This window comes from Drosophila willistoni, unplaced genomic scaffold, assembly GCF_018902025.1.
Source record: "Drosophila willistoni isolate 14030-0811.24 unplaced genomic scaffold, UCI_dwil_1.1 Seg616, whole genome shotgun sequence".
In the NCBI taxonomy this organism is placed as follows: Eukaryota; Metazoa; Arthropoda; class Insecta; order Diptera; family Drosophilidae; genus Drosophila; species Drosophila willistoni.
In genome coordinates, this window is record NW_025814536.1 from 993 (window position 1) to 7,977 (window position 6,985).

Here is a 6,985-nt window from a genome sequence, read left to right on the forward strand (position 1 = left end):
TGCGGAATGAAGCACGCCTTCTCAAGGATCCCGTCCTAAAAACGCAGTACGATGCCATTATTCAAGAGTACGAGGAATTGGTCACATGATTCGGGTGACGCCTCCTCAAGATGGGAAAAACTTCTATCTCCCCCATCACGCGGTGTTTAAGCCCGATAGCACCACCACTAAGGTACGCGTGGTATTTAACGCGTCGAGCCCCTCCACACAAGCGTCAGCCTCAACGATGTCTTGCACACCGGCCCCACTCTTCAGGCGACCTCACGCTTCAGGTACTGAAATGGCGGTTCTTTCAATTCGTTTTCAACGCCGACATAACGCAATGTATCGACAAATCCGAGTCCGACCCCAGGCATACCCCCTTCAGCGAATCCTCTACCGAAACCGCTGCGGCAATATTCAGGATTATGAGTTACAAACTGCACGTTTGGGGTTAACTGCGCGCCATTCTTGGCGATCCGAGTCCTTTTACAACTGGCACAAGACGTGCAAGCGATGTACCTCAGGCGAGCGAAATCCTTCGGAACTACATGTATGTTGATGATGTCCTTGCCGGCGCTCACACTGAAGCCGACGCCGTCTCGCCATACGAGAGCTTCAAGCGACCCTCCAATCTGCGGGCTTCCCGCTTCGGAAGTGGACTTCCAATAAGAAGGAAGTACTTCAAGCCATTCCGAGAGAGCACCTGCTGCGAGAGGACTTTCTCGAGCTGGAAGACGCGGCACTGCAAAAACTTGGGCATCCCGCTGGCAAGCTGCCGAAGACGTCTTCTTCTTCACCATAGCGGACCCCCCCTTGAAGGAGTCGATCACCAAGAGGCAGGTTCTGTCCCATATCGCTAAACTCTTTGACCCCGCTGGTTGGCTAGCCCATTTGTCATCCGAGCGAAGATATTCATGCAACAAATCTGGCTTACCGAACTGGGCTGGGATGATGTTCTGCCGCCTCTCCTGCTGCAGCAATGGCACGAATTCCTGCAGGATTACCCAGGCCTCAGTCGACTCCGCATTCCCCGTTGGCTAAACACCAGCGATAAGCTCTCGTGGGAGCTTCATGGCTTCTGTGACGCGTCACAGAAAGCGTATGGAGCAGCCCTATATGTGCGGGTTCGGTGCGGCGATCAAGTAGCCGTCCATTTTATTAACGGCTAAGACCGTGTAGCTCCAGTCAAAACAGTCTCGCTGCCTCGGCTGGAGTTGTGCGGAGCGGTTTTGCTAGCCGATCTCTGGGCGTCGATCGTTCCTTGAACTCCCAATCCCACCTGCAACCTCCCAGTTTTGGACCGACTCTACCATCGTGTTGGCTTGGCTAATAAACCCCGTGCAGTTGGTCCACCTTCGTGGCCAATCGGGTATCCAGCATCTCCAAAAGCACCAGTGGCAAAGCTGGTCACATGTGCGCTCCGAGGACAACCCCGCTGATCTGGCGAGCCGTGGGGTCTCCGCGGCCGAGTTATCGGGCCAGCAGACTCTGGTGGCATGGGCCGGATGGCTCCAGCGAGCCCCCGAGTATTGGCCAACTTCCCATAACGAACTCCCAGACACCCAGCTGGAGCAACGAGTCCAGTGCCACACCACCGCGACCACCCTACTCGAGGACGTCAGCGAACGTTTCTCGGATTATGGTAGGGCATTACGGGTCATCGCGTACATCTACGCTTCGCCACCAAAAGGATTTCGACGCCTTCCACGGTTCACCTCACCAATGACGAACTTCTCTCCGCCGAGCGCGCCTTGATTCGGACCTCTCAGCGTCGGGAATACCTCGCGGAGATACGGGCCCTGGGGGAAGGGCGACCCCTGCCATCATCCAGCACGCTACTCAATCTGAATCCATTTCTCGACCAGCATGGGTTACTACGCTCCTGCGGACGACTCCGGGCGCTGAGTCCCTCCGATATGATGAACGTCACCCTATTCTCCTCCCTATAGTACTCATTTCACTCGCCTACTTGTCGAATTCGCCCACCGCATCACGTTGCATGGCGGCAATCAACTGATGGTGCGGTATCTGCGCACCAAATTCTGGATCCCACGGATCAAGAACATGGTGAAGTCCCACCTCAAGGGGTGCAAAGTCTGCATCGTTCATCGTCGACGACTACAGACTCAGATGATAGGTGATCTCCCTCGAGAACGCATCACGTACTCCAGGCCCTTCACCCACACGGGCATTGATTTCGCAGGGCCGTTCGAGATCAAAAATTACACCGGGCGTGCGTGTCTCATAACTAAGGGTTATGTCTGCGTCTTTGTGTGTTTCAGCACGAAGGCAATCCATCTCGAGGCTACTCCGACCTCACCACTGAAAGATTTTCTTGCAGCCTTCTCTCGGTTTGTCGCACGGAGACAATGCCCACAGCGCATTTACTCCGACAATGGCAAAACCTTCGTAGGGCCTCAAAGGCGCTCGAACAAGATTTCCTGAACGCCACCAAGCTTGATATAATGAAGGCATTTCCCCAGCACATTTTATCCTGGCAGTTCATTCCGCCAAGCGCGCCCCATATGGGAGGACTGTGGGAAGCAGGGGTCAAAAGTTTTAAGACCCTGTTTTACAAGTCCTCGTCCACTGTCAAATACACCTTCGAGGAACTTTCCACTCTACTGTGTAGGATCGAAGCGTGTCTAAACTCCAGGCCAATCTCTCCCATGAGCGAGGATCCAGAGGACCTGCTGGCCCTAAGCCCGGGACATTTCCTGATTGGAGGACCGCTCTTATCCATTGCGGAACCGGAAATTCTGGTCGAGCCTATGTCACTGATCAACCGATGGCAGCGACTGAAGGCAATCCAGCAGGCTTTCTGCCGCCGCTGGAAGAGTGAGTACCTCAAGGAGCTTCACAAACGGAACAAGTGGAAATCACCGACTCGCAGCATCCAGACCGGCGACCTCGTGATCGTGTCCGAAGATCATCTCCCCTCCAACGAGTGGCGCTTAGGGCGAATTGAGCGCACTCTGCCGGGGCTGACGGTCTCGTCCGAGTGGCTGATGTCACCACCGCGCGTGGGTCTATCCGAAGACCCGTAGAGAAGCTTATTCTGTTGCAAGACAGCAGGAGTCCTGAGCTAAAACCTTATCGTGACTCCCAATCCCTCTATGTTCCCTCCGAATGTCCTCGTCTCCGTGCATGTTGTTCGTTCCCGCGCATAGACTAATCCACTCCCCCCTACGTAATTTCTTTCGTTACAGTTCGTTCAGCTCCCCCCTTCATAGCGACATGGCCCCCACACGTCTGCCGCACCACCGCAGCAAACGAGCTGCTCCGCAGGGCACGAACGTGTACCGATGCCGGGTCTGTCGGGGGGTTCATGCACTCCGGCAGTGTCAGCGCTTCCTGAACCTCCGAGGGGAAAAGCGGCTCCGGGCGGTGCTGATCAACAAGTATTGTCCCAATTGCTTGGCACACGAGCATTCATCCGACGCGTGCCGGACTCGCCATGGTTGCCGACGATGCGGGCAAAGGCACCATACCCTGCTCCACATGGCCGACCAACCGCCGAGACAACGTGCCTCCGCCCGGCGTCGCAGCCAATCACCCCCTCCGGGCGTGCTGCACCCCCGCTACAACCCTGTTCCCGATCATCGTCCGACCGCTCCGCTTCCCCAGAAGGCGCACCCGAAATCTCTCTATCCTCCCTGCTCCACGCCAGGACGACGACTGTCCTGCCAACCGCAGTTCTCCGGTTGGGCAATTGCTCGAAATCCTTCGAGACCCGCGTCCTTCTCGATGCGTGTGCGGCTGAGAGCCCGGTCCCTGGGGTTAGCTGTGACCAAGGTCGGGGTCGACCAAGCCTGTACGGCCGTCCTCGAGTCGAGGTCCACGAGACGTTCCGACGGAACGTTATATTCCGGGTCGAAGAGGACTTGCTCATCCGCAGTCCCATCCGGGAAGTGGCGGCGCCGGTTCGGGAGAAATTCGCCACCCTGATCCTGGCCGACCCCTATTTCTATCGGCCGGCGTCGGTGTCCGTGGTACTCGGGGCAGACCTCTATCCTGAGGTCATCCAACCAGGCTGTGTGCCCGGTTATAGCGGTACTCCCGCAGCCCAGAGCACCGTGTTCGGATGGGTCGTCTCCGGCTCCTGTGGGATCTAGGCGCTCCAGAACGTTGCCGTCCCCCATCCTTTATATGTCCAGGGTGGCAATTGCAACATGTTGCAAGGGGGGCGGTATGTTCACGCCACCGGGTGAACAGCAGTGAGCGGCGAAGAGCAGTGAAGAGTGAGGAGGGTTTTTTGATCCTCGGCATCTACGGTCTCACCAGTAGGGGTGACTGGGTTTTTCCAATGGGCATCGCCATTATTCTGAATCGAGATTTTCACCCGAACACCCGTTCATCTCCTTTATAATTTACTTTGCGATTTGTCACTTTTTCAAACCGAACCATTTCGTGTGTGTGTCGGTATACCTTGTGAATTAAATAAATCAAACATAGAATTGAAACGAAGTTTTTCGCGCGTTTTAATCATTCTACTCACGTACGAGACCCTGAAGATATTGGCACCCGCCAACCACTTGAGACTATATCGGGTCCTTCCGCCCCTCCACAAACACAAATATTGGCAAAATTATAATCCAGATTGAATTATTATTTAACTTGAAAATAAAGACATGAATTTTTCAAATACTCAAAAAATTTACTAAACGAGAATTTGATAACATTAAGGTTCATTAGAAAATTTTCCGGTACATTGTTATTTTTTGTCTCGATTGAAAAGATAATTAATAAAATCGATTCAAATTTACCAAAAAAAATCGAAAAATTAAGAGATTTGAGGAATTCAATAGTGTCATTAAAAAAGATAATCTTTAACATGCTAACAACAAGAATTATTCTTTTTTTATGTTAATAATTGTGTTTTAGTTTAAAATATTTATGTTATAGCTAGCACAAGATTTTAAAACCCAAAACATAGTTTTACCTGCAATCTTTTGTCAATGTTTACAAATTGATTGAAAAGTCGAAAAACTTTTGCAACTAGCATAAAAATTTTATATCATTTCACATTGTATTTGTAATCGAAATTAAAAACTATGTGACACTGCTCTTAATTAACTTATAAATATGACTCGGAAAAGAAAATCCACTTAAAGTTTTACTTAATTTGAAATGGTCAGATTATAATTGCGTCTAGGGCAGCTTGGTTAATTTATTTACTATAACTATCTTAAATTATTCTTTTCTAACATATATTTTAAAAATTTGAGTACCGCCATGTACATAATTCAGATGTAGGCGCCCAACAGCACACAAATTGAAATAATATGGTCACCTTAATCCGCTGCCATTTGAATTTGAAACAGCTTTAAACGGTTTATTTAAATATCAATCCCATTGCAGTTAAAATCTATTATATGTCAATTTATTTCATTTTATTGTTAAGTTGTGCTACAAAATATTAATGATTTTCAATTTGCTTTGTTTTTTGCATTATTTTTTTTTTCAAACAGAGTATTTTGGGGGCGCGCCCGCACTCACCGGAAATACTAAATTGCACTCAAATTTATTAGCACGGAGAATGAGTGGCGTGGTGTTTGAACAATTATGCTCAATTTACAGATTCTACATTTGTTTAATTTAATTCGTGGCCTAATTCTGCTTAGTCTGCTTAGTTCCGAATTGTGTAAGCTTACTCAAGATTAACCGAATAATAAAATGCACTAACTGACAGTGTTTTGTTGCTAAAATGACAACTTGACTATCTTCAGGGTCGCCGTTAACTTAATAATTTAAAACTAAAATAAAAACAACTATTAGCACGTAAAAACATGTAGGAGAAATGACTTTTGGTGGCCAGCTACTTGGTCTTTTTGCTCTCTGTCGTTACTGGGGCAACTGGCAGCCGTTCCACAGCCTGCTTATACAGCTGATTAAGGCCAAAGGTCGCACGCACATTGTCACTGGAGAAGAAGAACTTCTGCAGTTTGCCCTTCGCATCCACGCAAGGACGACGATCCACTTCCTTGCCCTGTTGGAAGAGAATCACAGTGGGCAATTGGCGTGAGAAGCTGCTATCGTTAATGCCATATTTTTGTGCAACATCCGGATGGCGTCCAAAATCGATTTTTCCGAACTTCAGATGGTCCGTGTTGTATTCCGCCGAATGCTCAGCAAATATGGGCGCAAAGTTCACACAGGTGGGATTCCAAACGGTATAGAAACATATTAGCCAACTGGTGCGCTTGTCACGAACCAATTCCTCCTCAAATACTTGAGAGGTACGGAAATAGGTAATGTGTTCGGGTCCCTTGTATGACGGCTCCGGCAATATCAGACCCAACAGAACACACACCAAAAGAAAGCCAAGACCATAGCGAAAATCAGCATAGGCCCATAATATCATATTGGCCACTTTTGTGTAGAGGAACGATGACGACAGATAGTTAATCATGGTGACGCTGCCGGTTTTGCGGGAACGTATCATCACAACGATTAGCAAGAAGAGAATCTCGGCCTCGCGGCTATCCAGATCGCATGTGTCCTCTTCCTCTCCGTTATCATGGCGAAAAATGCGAGTACAAACGAAGGTAGTCTTCTTGGATATCAGATATGAGATGGCCAATAATATATGTATTCACCCAGTAGTAGGGCTTGGCAAGTATTGCCAATTGCTTCTGCCACGTCATTGCAACGACCCCAAATCGAGTATGATGTTGAAAATTTTGACTTTAATCTGATCGTCTGTCCGTCTGTCCGTCGGTGCGTAGGCGTTTTACTCAGCCATCTTAAGAGCTATCGGGATGAAATTTTTTTTGGGAGCTTTTTTTTACCCGGGTGAGATAAAGTATGAAAATCTTTGGGATCGGACCACTATATCATATAGCTCTAGAAGAAACATTTTTGCAAAAATTGGAGTATCCCCATGAAATTTACCAATATGATAGTAATAGATATAAAATCTCAGATCCCAAAATTTGAATCTGATCCGATAAATAGAACACAAGTTACAGTCAATATAAATCGGTTCAAACGCTGCCGGCAG

At 48.9% G+C, this 6,985-nt stretch overlaps 1 pseudogene; it reads right to left on the bottom strand.

Annotated features, from left to right (window-relative positions):
• Positions 1-5,450: 5,450 nt before the first annotated feature.
• Positions 5,451-6,670, bottom strand: LOC124461740 (annotated as a pseudogene).
• Positions 6,671-6,985: the final 315 nt, after the last annotated feature.